Raw genomic sequence first — 13,099 nt, forward strand, 5'->3', positions numbered from 1 at the left:
TGTGGAAGGATGCGTTCACTTCTGTCTGTATTTCACCGCTGAACATTTTTTCGCAAATTGTTTATAACAGTCTAGAGATAAGGTTAGATCCTGTCAGACTGGTTTAGGTACGCCAACAAAATCGCTCTATTACTGGCAAAGTTTTACAAATCCGTCACTGCATTTCGGTACTGTACCCAACTTGAGTTGACTAACCTGAATTCCAGCGCTTTATGACCCCGTGTTGTCGGTGACGTCCATGCTCCTTCTGCTGCTTCTGAGGATGATTATGATGACTCACCAAGGACATAAGCCAGAAACTAGAGCTTGTTGGAAGTTCACACGTCTGTGCACCTCCACAGGACTGTTGGTTTTCCATGATTGATACCCTTTCCTATACCACTTCTATAAGTAGATTACGAGGTTTGTGTCCCGGAGGAGGACCTCCCTGGTATTTATCAGGATCACTGCGGACATTGGGTCCAACAGGTACTGAAATACGCGAACTACGAGTTATTAACCATCACCACTTTATTTCAGTGGCGACATCTATAACAAAGTGTTCGGTACGCCGACCGCTCATAATTGTGACTGATATCTTACCACGGAAAGATACGGATTTGTCAAGACTCCATTGTGAGCCAGAAAAGACATACATGCCTCGTCGAAACCACGCGCGTTGGAAGCAGATCCTCGGTTGATAAGAAAAAGTGTCCAAGTCCGTGTTAATTTGAAATTAAAATTTTGACACTTATAAGCAATCACATTCACTGGTCTTAGCTAGCTTATACTAATTCATCGGACCCGCTACGAAAAATGTTACAAAACGAATTATTTGTAACTGGATACTCTTTCTAGTATTGTCGAGATGGATCTTTTTTGAATACTCAGTAGTTGTTTCCGGCTTGCAAAATATGCCACTCATATTTTTGTTATTCATAAGTCACAGTTAATATACAAAAATCGGAATTTCCATTGCTCGTCTTTCTCATTTAATGGGACATCACCGTCAAGTTTTCCCATTGTCCATAAAATTTTTAGACCTAATCAGAGCTCCCAAAGTATGCGTCCGAACATGGTGGCTGAACTCCGAACTGCATTACACTTTAAAAGCAATTTTCTTAGTCCACAAAATACGTACGAACGTACTGTCCTCTGATTCGTTCGCAAACATATTAGCCAATCCAATATTAGTATTAAACCGTAGAATGCAGCACCTTTTACATTTAAACACACACAAACTAATTAATTTATGAACAACTTGTTAAATGAGCAAAATTCGGAAATCCACAATTATCACAATAACTCCATCTTTAAATAACAGAGTTCAAGTAAAACGTGTCTGGTTTTCCAGTACCGTAAATTAGCTAGTTGCTCTTTAGCAGTTTCTCCTGAAAGTATGATTCACTGTCTTTGAACAGCCATAGTTCTTACTCTGACATATACTCAGTTATTAGACACAACAATATTCATTTATTACTTTACTTTGCATCAAACCTGCATTCATATTAATAAATAAACATATTTGATTCTAAATAACTAACAGAAGGCGTAAAATTAACGGAAAATACGGTTTTGTTTCCAAAATACACTCTTTTAACGCCGTATGATTTCATAGTCCGTAAGATGCTGATACCTTCGGTCACAGTCGTAATACTTGCACCTAGCTAATAGATCGGATCCGCCATACGTCATGTTAGAGCCATGACTCATGTATGGAGCTGTCTACCCCTACTGCCCGATTTACAAAGGCACGATACAAGACATTATGCCTCACAACCCATATGGTTATAGAAAATTCTTTACAAACAAATTTTTAATAATCTTACAACATTACAACTATTTGTCTAATTTTGCAGTTTTCCAAAATCAAGCTTAATAAAGTGAAATACATAATTCCGACTTCCAACTTGACAGCTCAAGTACTAACATTGCCTATCGTTCTACAAAAATTCTTTACAAAATCTTAAAAGATGTAAACTCTTTTAAAAAACAGCAAATTAACTTCTGTTTTGAGAACAGTTCTCATTATTTGCTGGAATTTAGTTAAGTACTGAATTTATGTCTTTAAATATTTCCTACACTTTCCGCTTTATAAAGTGGCCATGTATATTTGTAGATGGAACCTATCTTAGAGTCGGTAGTGTATCTGTGAGCTCCTACATTACGAACCATCTTATATTACATCGTCATGGTACCGTCTTTACGTGGCGTCCATATCACATCACCTTCGCTTCCAGCACAGTCTAGACTATTTTTACATTACGACTATTCTGCAAACATAATTTCGTCTGTGACTACTCTTTTAGACAGTGTTTTCCTGGCAAATAAATAATATTTCACATATGTTCCTTAAAATTATTCTTTTTCTTTATTTTAATAATTATAATTATTAATAATTACTTAACTGATTCTCCTCAACGAAAATAAATTAACAGAGAATTCCATCTTACTGGTGCACTCAAATTGTACAAAATTGAATATACTAGAAAAGTAATACTTTTCAAAGTGAGAACAATTCAGTGACATTAGGAAATAGCTGGCTAATAAAAGCATTTTCTCCACTTACTCAGCTTATTCAGAATACTTACTGTACATGATTTTTTCCAGACTTTTCAAAATACTTAATACTAGAACAAATCATTTTTTTTACAAAATTTACAAAATTTATAACATGATATAGTACCATTGTTTTTACCAGTTTCTCTCCACAGTTTATACACAGCCACAAGTGTTGTAGAAAGGCCACATTGCCTCTCAAAATCTTCATAATAAATATTGATCTATTACAAAACAGATTACATGAAAAATGATGAAATTCTTTACAAAACTTTTCATGTCTATCAGTTTCACTCTTATTATTATACATTTGTATTTAGCTGTGTGGATTTTAGGATGTTAATTCCGTATTGCCAGTAAAGCTATTTTGTCACTTTGACTAGTTTTTAGTCACATCTGAGAATTTTTATGTCACTATTCCAATTACTTGATTCCATCATGAATTCCAACTACTAGTTACTTTACTAATTAATGACAACACGGAAATTTTTACTTCACTGTTCCACAACTTTTGGTCTATTTTCCAACATAATTACACCCTTCTGTTCTACAAGTCAAGTCATTCCACCATTAATTTTCTCTACTACTCATTTCACTTCCATCCCACCTCTAAAAATCAATAAACCACGACTTTAATATCTTCTGTCTACCTTTCAAAAATACATCACACCCTTCTACAACAAGTTACTTCATTCTTATTAATTGCCTCCCTCATAAACCACACACATAAATCTTCATATGTACTCTCAAGAACCATAAAAAAAACGTTCTTTACTTTCATGTGAAAGTATGTAACAATCTCACTAGACAACTTCAGCACAGCCTCAATCCCTGATACTTTTATTATCTCTCGATAGTGAAGAACGTTAAACATGATGGATAAAGTTTGGAATGATAGAAGATGTGAACTGACAATATGGAAGAAAAATTAACTAATACAGTATGTACCTGGAGTTGATTGTCAGTCACTTGCCATTGCAAAGAGTGTGAAGCCCTCTGAGGTCTTTACTCTCAGCTCCTTTTCTAGGTGTACTTATATCCTTACGTCAGTAATATTGCGTAAACCTAATGGCTTTCCTGGTGTCCAGTATTCCAACATAAAGGCAATTGGATGTTGTTTCTCAGTCCCTCTGAATAGGCCCATATATTTGTAAACAGTTTCATTTCTGAGTTTGTCTTCTCCGATTTTTCTCTCATAAGATTAGGTGTCCAGTCTGGAAGCTCGTCGGAGGTGCTCTATCATCATCCTATTTCTTTCTCTCTAACGCCTTCTGTCTAAAAATTTTACGAGCTATTTCCTCTTTTGGGCCTGAGACACATTAGCAATAGCTGGAAGTTCTATCAGATGAATCTATAGGTACTGGGTCGTATTCCATACATTAACTCACATGGATCAAAACCTGTTGCTGCATGCTTCAGATGGTTAATTACACCCTTAAAATATTGGAAATATTGTACCTAGGCTGTATGTTTACTATGGCAAGATGTTCGAAACAATGTATTAAGTTCTTTTATACGCTAACACAAGTTACCTTGGGAAAAATACGCCGAAATTTTAATATATCCAATGTTGCCTGAACCATTGTCCAATAATTTGGTTTTTCGTACACCTACCATAACAAAGTATTTGCTACTTTATTCACAAGTACTTTTGCATTTTCTTTTGTAATTGTGTACAATTTCAGAAATTTAAAAATCCATCTCCCACAAAGGAACGTATTCACATCCCCCCTCTAGATATGTATAATGGTCCAAAACGATCGTAAGTCAGATCTTTTTTGTGACTCTACACTGTACATTTGGCTTTTTATGATCTTAATATTTGCTCAAACTTTCTGATACCTGTCACACAATTCTACACTTTCTTGCACACGTCGCCACACATTGTTAAACATCACCGTTTCACTAAGCTTTGCTATCTATTTCCTTGCTCAATAGTGCCAATGAGTATTTACATTATATATTTTCCATTGGCAGTCACTTTATTTTCTCCGTCTGAAGTAAAATCCCTTGTGTATTTGTGCATACTCGGCAGTTTTGTGATATGCTGAATCGCACAAATAATTTCAAACAAATTTAAAGTTATCATCATGATTTCGTTCTCTCTGCGATTCTTTCCTTACCTTCTTCAGCTGGCATTCCCTTCATTATCCCCAATTATCTGTAGCATAAAAGTGTACCCTTTCCTTATACAGCATAGGATTTTCATATTCACTACTATCCTCTACACTCCTGGATAAGCCATCTGTGACTACCTTTTCAGATTCTTTGCTGTATTTTATCTCCATATCATATTGTTGTAAATATAACACCAACCTGTTTAACCGTTAGTGCTTAAGTGTGCATCTGTGTGAGAAATTCATTTCCCTGACATCGCTGTAAAGAAACACTATGTGTCCTAACAAACACTGTTGAAATTTCTGTAAGACAAAATTTATGGCTGACGCCTCCTCCTCTGAGATGCAATCATTTCTCTCGGATTGCTGTAAGGGTCTCCTAGCAAAGGCTGTGATTCTGTGTTCATTTTCATCCCCTTCTTTAGCTAACCGAAAGGACTCTGCCAAAATCCCAAACCCATATGCATCTGCCATTAAACAAAATGGCTTTGCAAAATCCAGATGATGTAGAACATTACTGTTACACAAAGCTACTTTAAGTTCCTCAAATACAGTTTGAGATTCGGATGTAAATTTATAAGGTACATCTTCTGTAGGTTCCTTAAGCATACACCATTAAATAATTGTCTTGGCACAAAATGGCGATAGAAACTGAATAAACCAAAAGTACTTTTTAGCTTCTTCCTATCAGTAGGAGCTTTTTATTCCCGTATAGCTTCAATTTTTTTGGTATCTGGAATAATTCCTTTCCCACTAATGATACAATCTGAAAATTTCAGTTCTATTCCACAAATTCTACTTTGTCTCATTTTAATTTAATACCCTCTTTTTCAATTCCTTCCGAAACTTTGACCAACAAGATGCAATGTTCATCCAAAATTAATCATTATACATTGATTTTGCTCTAATAATTCATCACCTGGGGCTGTCACATAGCTCATACAAAGGCACAGACACTTATTTTTAGGCCAAATTGTACAACTTTGTACTGAAAACATTGACTTTCAAACAAGACTGCCGTGTACCTCCTGGATTCCTCAGCTAATGATAAGTTCCCACATCTGTACGTTATACTCATTGATATAAAGAACTTTGTAACAATTCAACAGCGTATTTAGGTAGATCATTTTTTTGTAAAATCACCTTATTTAGAGTCCTAGCGTCTAACATTAACCTCACAGATCCATTTCTTTAATTGTCACTATTACATCTAATTGTTATACACACTGACAGCTTTCTCAGTGATTCCCCACTTCAGCTCATTTTGAATGAGATCCCTCACAGCGTCATTATGCTGTTCGGCAGTCCTGCAGGTTTTCTTGACTAATGTTGCATCTTCTTTAAATATCAAATAGCATTCTTAGTTTTTTAATTTACCAGGCTCATCTGAAAGATCATATTTGTGTCCAAACAAAACCGCTTCTACTGTTCCTTTTGTTATTTGTATAATTGTGAATTTCTTCTAGCTTCCCTCTATTTTATTTTCTACAGCCAGCAGTTCCTCTGGATCCACCCTCATCTATTCACCATATTCGTTATTCCCTTCCACGTCTCTCTTTTTGCTGCAATACCTTATAGAAATATTGGCACTTTCTTGATTTGTCACTTACTGTTTCCTCGAAAATAGTGTACTAACTATTCTTCCCTTTATTTCCAAATTCACAGAATCATCATTAAAATCCCACTTCCCTTTGTATTTACTAAACAAATCTACACCAATCAACAAGACAGTGTTCAAGGAGGAAACCATCACAAAGTCGTGGTTTAACTGGATACCATTTACGTTAACAGGTATCGTCACGTAATATTTAACAGGCTTCTTTACATGGCCAGTGGCTACAATTATTTGTATAACCAGTACAAGCCATTTCCTCCTTATTATGTAAAGCATCTAACCATTTCTGACTAACAGCACAATGATCATTTCCACTGTCTGTTAAATATCGCAATTCTTCGCCTTGAACCATAAAACATATTACTAGTTGTCCTGTCTTTTCCTTACTATTACTGACTTCATCTTTCAACAGAAAATCGTGTACAATTTCCCTTCTATCAAAACTTTCGCTGCGTGTAGACGTTACACAAATATTTGTAGGATTGCACTCACTATTCACCATTTCAACATTTGCCAGTCGGTGTGCCAATGCCAGACAAGTCAAAATACTTCTCCGAATATACACTCCTGGAAATTGAAATAAGAACACCGTGAATTCATTGTCCCAGGAAGGGGAAACTTTATTGACACATTCGTGGGGTCAGATACATCACATGATCACACTGACAGAACCACAGGCACATAGACACAGGCAACAGAGCATGCACAATGTCGGCACTAGTACAGTGTATATCCACCTTTCGCAGCAATGCAGGCTGCTATTCTCCCATGGAGACGATCGTAGAGATGCTGGATGTAGTCCTGTGGAACGGCTTGCCATGCCATTTCCACCTGGCGCCTCAGTTGGACCAGCGTTCGTGCTGGACGTGCAGACCGCGTGAGACGACGCTTCATCTAGTCCCAAACATGCTCAATGGGGGACAGATCCGGAGATCTTGCTGGCCAGGGTAGTTGACTTACACCTTCTAGAGCACGTTGGGTGGCACGGGATACATGCGGACGTGCATTGTCCTGTTGGAACAGCAAGTTCCCTTGCCGGTCTAGGAATGGTAGAACGATGGGTTCGATGACGGTTTGGATGTACCGTGCACTATTCAGTGTCCCCTCGACGATCACCAGTGGTGTACGGCCAGTGTAGGAGATCGCTCCCCACACCATGATGCCGGGTGTTGGCCCTGTGTGCCTCGGTCGTATGCAGTCCTGATTGTGGCGCTCACCTGCACGGCGCCAAACACGCATACGACCATCATTGGCACCAAGGCAGAAGCGACTCTCATCGCTGAAGACGACACGTCTCCATTCGTCCCTCCATTCACGCCTGTCGCGACACCACTGGAGGCGGGCTGCACGATGTTGGGGCGTGAGCGGAAGACGGCCTAACTGTGTGCGGGACCGTAGCCCAGCTTCATGGAGACGGTTGCGAATGGTCCTCGCCGATACCCCAGGAGCAACAGTGTCCCTAGTTTGCTGGGAAGTGGCGGTGCGGTCCCCTACGACACTGCGTAGGATCCTACAGTCTTGGCGTGCATCCGTGCGTCGCTGCGGTCCGGTCCCAGGTCGACGGGCACGTGCACCTTCCGCCGACCACTGGCGACAACATCGATGTACTGTGGAGACCTCACGCCCCACGTGTTGAGCAATTCGGCGGTACGTCCACCCGGCCTCCCGCATGCCCACTATACGCCCTCGCTCGAAGTCCGTCAACTGCACATACGGTTCACATCCATGCTGTCGCGGCATGCTACCAGTGTTAAAGACTGCGATGGAGCTCCGTATGCCACGGCAAACTGGCTGACACTGACGGCGGCGGTGCACAAATGCTGCGCAGCTAGCGCCATTCGACGGCCAACACCGCGGTTCCTGGCGTGTCCGCTGTGCCGTGCGTGTGATCATTGCTTGTACAGCCCTCTCGCAGTGTCCGGAGCAAGTATGGTGGGTCTGACACACCGGTGTCAATGTGTTCTTTTTTCCATTTCCAGGAGTGTATATTCTCTTTTCACTGTCATAAATTTTTTCACTTATATCTTTTAACTCACAGTAACTGACTGCTCTCCCCCCCCCCCCCCCCTCATCCATTATGGTCATCACCTACACACCTATCTGTATTTCGATCACTGCTGCATACAAATCTCCATTAAATACCTTCAGTGCTTTCTCGACCCCTTTCTTTTCAAACCCGTGCAATCCCTCACTATCCATGTTCTAGCCGTCCCCATAACAAGATTGGTCATTAGTTTCACTATACACTTATTCCTGTGTATCGAATGCTTCACAATTTTCCTTTAAACCAACCACGAAAATCTATGTACTGCAATGTTTCATTTGTTCGTTCCTCCTAAGAAACTCTTCGAAGTCACCATTAAACAAGAATTTTATAATTTCATTAATTTGATTAGACTCAGCATAGCTTCACCAAAAATTTCGGCTAAATAAATCCAATCTTCGGCCAGTTAGTCCATACAGTAAGCAACAAATTTTCGAAAACATGCCAACGTTCTTTGTATGCACCTTATCCGATGGATCAAAATGTAAAAAATTGTTTGTAATATAAGCCACTTACGAAATGTATTCTGATGTTTACGCCACCTAATTAACCCCCCCCCCCCAATTGTTAGTAGTACTTCTAACTTTATGCTCTATTTCAGGCAATCTATAGTCATACTCATACAGTTTAGTTTCTAGATTCTTATCTTGGTCATTCATGTGAACTATATTAGTATCTATCACCCCTACATGATCAGATGCATCATTCACATCCTTTAGGCAATCTAAACTTTCAGTATACATTTTACTTTCTTAAATTTGGTGATAATCTTAGCAAATAAATTCTACAGCAGCAATATTCTGCTTGATTTTACGTACATACTCTTTAAATTGATCTACTTTTTACTTGCTTACAAAAACTGTCTTTTTAACAATCTCTGTTAACTGAGTTTTTACACTTTCCAAGGATTTCTTACAGTTTTTCTCAATTTGAGATACTCTGTCGTCTACCTTAGTGTCAAACAACTGGAAACCTTTGTCCAACGTTTTCTTTAACTCAGCAACCTCGTTTTCGAATTTGATATTAATTTAAGATTTTAACATTTTAAGCTCTTCAGCGAAATAGCTGGTTCTACAAAGGTTGTTGCTCAAGTTTCCTATTCAGATTTACAGCAAGTTGTTTAAGTTCATTAGCCAAACTTGTGTTTGCTTCTGTCTGTTACTTCAACTCACTATTGTCCGATATAATTATTTATCACTATATAATTGTTTTTAATACTGCCTGTCATTGCAGCAAAAATTTCTTACGTACTCTCCACCATAATTTCTTCAAACATTATTTCCCGAGTTCTTATTGGAGATAACTGAGGTACTTCATCAACTGACATAACGTTATTAAATGAACCATCTCGATATGGAAAAAGTATTTGGTAGCGTCTGTAGAAGAAAGGCCTGAGAATGTGTAGAGAAGAAAGGAGTGGAAAAAGGGACAAGGAGGAGATGTACTGTGGGAGTCTGATTTGTGTGGAAGTCGGAAATGAAACGACAGATTGTTTCCAGAACACAAATGATGTGAAACAGGATGTGCAATGTTACCTCTCCTCTTCATTGTTGTCCTCAATGAGATTCCAGGACCGCTGGTTGCTTGGGAAGAAATTGTGAGACAATGGGGAATAAAATATAACGTAAAAGTCTGAGATCTTGCTTACAACTAGCAGGATAAAGATTGGAGGTGAAGAATTGAAGAAGGTGAAAAGTATCAAGTAGTTGGGAAGTGTGATAGTGCAAAATGGAAGAAATTAGAAAGATTTCAGTGAATTTAATAGACAAGAAAAAACATTCAAGCAAAGTTTTAAGAGCCTAATCTGGAACAAAGATGTCCAACAAAAAAAGCAGAGGAGTAATATATAAAATTTTGTACACCACACTACTGACCTATGCGTCTGAAACACTGGTAATGAAGAAAAAATATGTAAGCAGATCAAAAGCATGTTAAATGAATTTCTTCCGAAGCAGAACAGGAGTAACAAGGAGAAACAGGATGAGAAATAAAATGTTGAAAGATATAGTGAAACACGAATCAATATGGAGCAGGACACAAAGATAAAAGCTACAACGGTATAGGCACTCAAAGACAATGGGAAACAAGAGTATTTCCAGGGGGACACATAAAATAGGGATGCGAATGAAACAACCAAGCGGAATACCAATGAAAAGAAATCTGGAAGAAGTGGAGCAGTGTGTTGAAAGAAGAGGTGAGGTGAAGACTACAGTGAACAGAGAAAGATGGTGGAAAACAGGACTAGATGGCACGGCTTATCTTGTAAACAAACCAGGTCTGGGGCTGTATACAGCTCAAGATAAAGATGAAGATGATGATGAATTATGTTCTTGACTTTGTTAGAAGTGCTTGTGTGACTGGTACTCACCTTAAACTGAGCATCATCACTTACTCTTATAATTACAGAACTGTCATTCTCTTTCATTTTTGCAAGTCATTTAACACGAGTGCACAGTAAATAAAACACGCTTGACGTATTTCTAGCTGTCTCCTGTGGTCCCACTTCCCGCAGCCGCTTACCTTCCCCGACAAGGATCCTTTAGCAACTCACAATATTTCCACCTCTCCTCACTCACATTGAACACCTGCGAATAACCTACACCATCTGCCAACAGGACTCCAAGAATCCATTCTCCTTTCCAAGCCTAGGGTGTGAATCTACCGCATCCTATCCGCCTACCAAAGGATTCCCTCCTCGTCCTCGTTAAAATCAAGTTTAAAATAATTTTAAATTCATTGTCTGCCGCCGATATTGTAGTTCTGTCACAAATGCCCTCCTAACGCAAGAATATCTACTGGAGGGCTTCGCACGATATATCGACCTTACACCGGTTCAGTGACATTTACTCTTTCAAATAAAACAAATTCCTGATTAGCGACGAAATAAGCTCCTGAATTTCTTGCCATACTTTGTCATCTTCTTTACATCGCAGCCGGTCGGAGTGGTCGTACATTTCTAGGCGCTACAATCCGGGACCGAGCGACCGCTACGGTCGCAGGTTCGAATCCTGCCTCGGGCATGGATGTGTGTGATGTCCTTAGGTTAGTTAGGTTTAATTAGTTCTAAGTTCTAGGGGACCGATGACCTCAGAAGTTAAGTCGCATAGTGTTCAGAGCCATTTGAACCATTTTACATCGCAAAATCTTTACGAGTAAATACACATTGGGTGCATGGTAGAAGCACTATGACTATTCTTCTATCGAATTAGTCTTATTAAGATATTTAAATTATCTTACAAAGTCATCCACACCTGTTTGTGACGTACACGGTTTGTTCCACGTACCGCTGCAAGTTATAATAAACCACAAATAGCGAGTTTTATTTAAAATGAATTTGGAAGTTGTCCTACGCCCATTGCAATAGTACACTACTGGCCATTAAAATTGCTACACCACGAAGATGACGTGCTGCAGTAGCGAAAGAAGATGCTGTGATATGCAAATGATAAGCTTTTCAGAGCATTCACACAAGGTTGGCGCCGGTGGTAACACCTACAACGTGCTGACATGAAGAAAGTTTCCAGCCGACTTCTCATACACAAACAGCAGTTGATCGGGGTTGCCTGGTGAAACGTTGTGATGTCTCGTGTAAGGAGGAGAAATGCGTACCATCACGTTTCCGACGCTGATAAAGGTCGGATTGTAGCCTATCGCGATTCCGGTTTATCGTATCGCGACATTTATGCTCGCGTTGGTCGATATCCAAAGACTGTCAGCAGAATATGGAATCGGTGGGTTCAGGAGGGTAATACGGAACGCCGTGCTGGAGCCCAACGGCCTCGTATCACTAGCAGTTGAGATGACAGGCATCTTATCTGCATGGCTGTAACGGATCGTGCAGCCAAGTCTCGATCTCTGAGTCAACAGATGGGGACGTCTGCAAGACAACAAACGACCATCTGCACGAACATTTCGACGTGGAACAGATGTCCATAGAAAGTCTTGGACCAGTGGTATTGCGGAAATGTGCGATTAATTGGTTTATGAGTAATAGTCGTACTTTATTATCACTATATCTGAAGAATTGATAACTTTTAATGGAAAATAGCGTTGTGTTTCAAATCAGTGAAACGTTTTCAAAATGGAAGTACCATGAAATAAATCTCGGAAATATTCACAGTGCATAATTTGGCAAAATCGGTCGTGAATGAACAAAACGATAGATGCAAGCCATGTGCACTACATGCTACCGGGCTCATTTTACGAACCATTTTATTAGGACAATTAACAAGAGTCGTAGACTGCACTGTTCCTGGAATCTTCAAAATAACTGAATAATGAAGGACATTAGTAAGTTCTGTAGTGTCACAAAACATTGACTTCAGTACTCATATTCCTCCCGCTTCAGCAACACACGAGACCGAAAACTTATAAGTATAATGCATTTTAATAGATTCTGTAAAGCATAAGAACTAACTCCTCACATTATTTCCTTAAGTTTCCTGCGCATCCATTGTGCTGGAATAAGTCCATTATGCGTAAATAGAAGACAGTGCGCGGATCTGGCTGTTACACCAACACTGGATGGGACTTCGCGTTAACAACATGTTTGACTTCGGCTGACTCCATGATCAGCAGACATTATTAAGTTACTGTTATCAAAACTATATGATATGAATGCAGTGTATTCACTGTTAGTTGTGCTGTGTGCCTTTTGAGTTGCTATGGTATTTCACTTTGTAATACAGGGTGTTCGAAAAAGAGCTCCTTAGTTTTAATGTGTCCTAGAATCTGTACAAAGTGACATACACTATTCTAGTTTGTGGTGGTTAATTCATCAACTCT

Source organism: Schistocerca cancellata, chromosome 7, assembly GCF_023864275.1.
Source record: "Schistocerca cancellata isolate TAMUIC-IGC-003103 chromosome 7, iqSchCanc2.1, whole genome shotgun sequence".
NCBI lineage: Eukaryota > Metazoa > Arthropoda > Insecta > Orthoptera > Acrididae > Schistocerca > Schistocerca cancellata.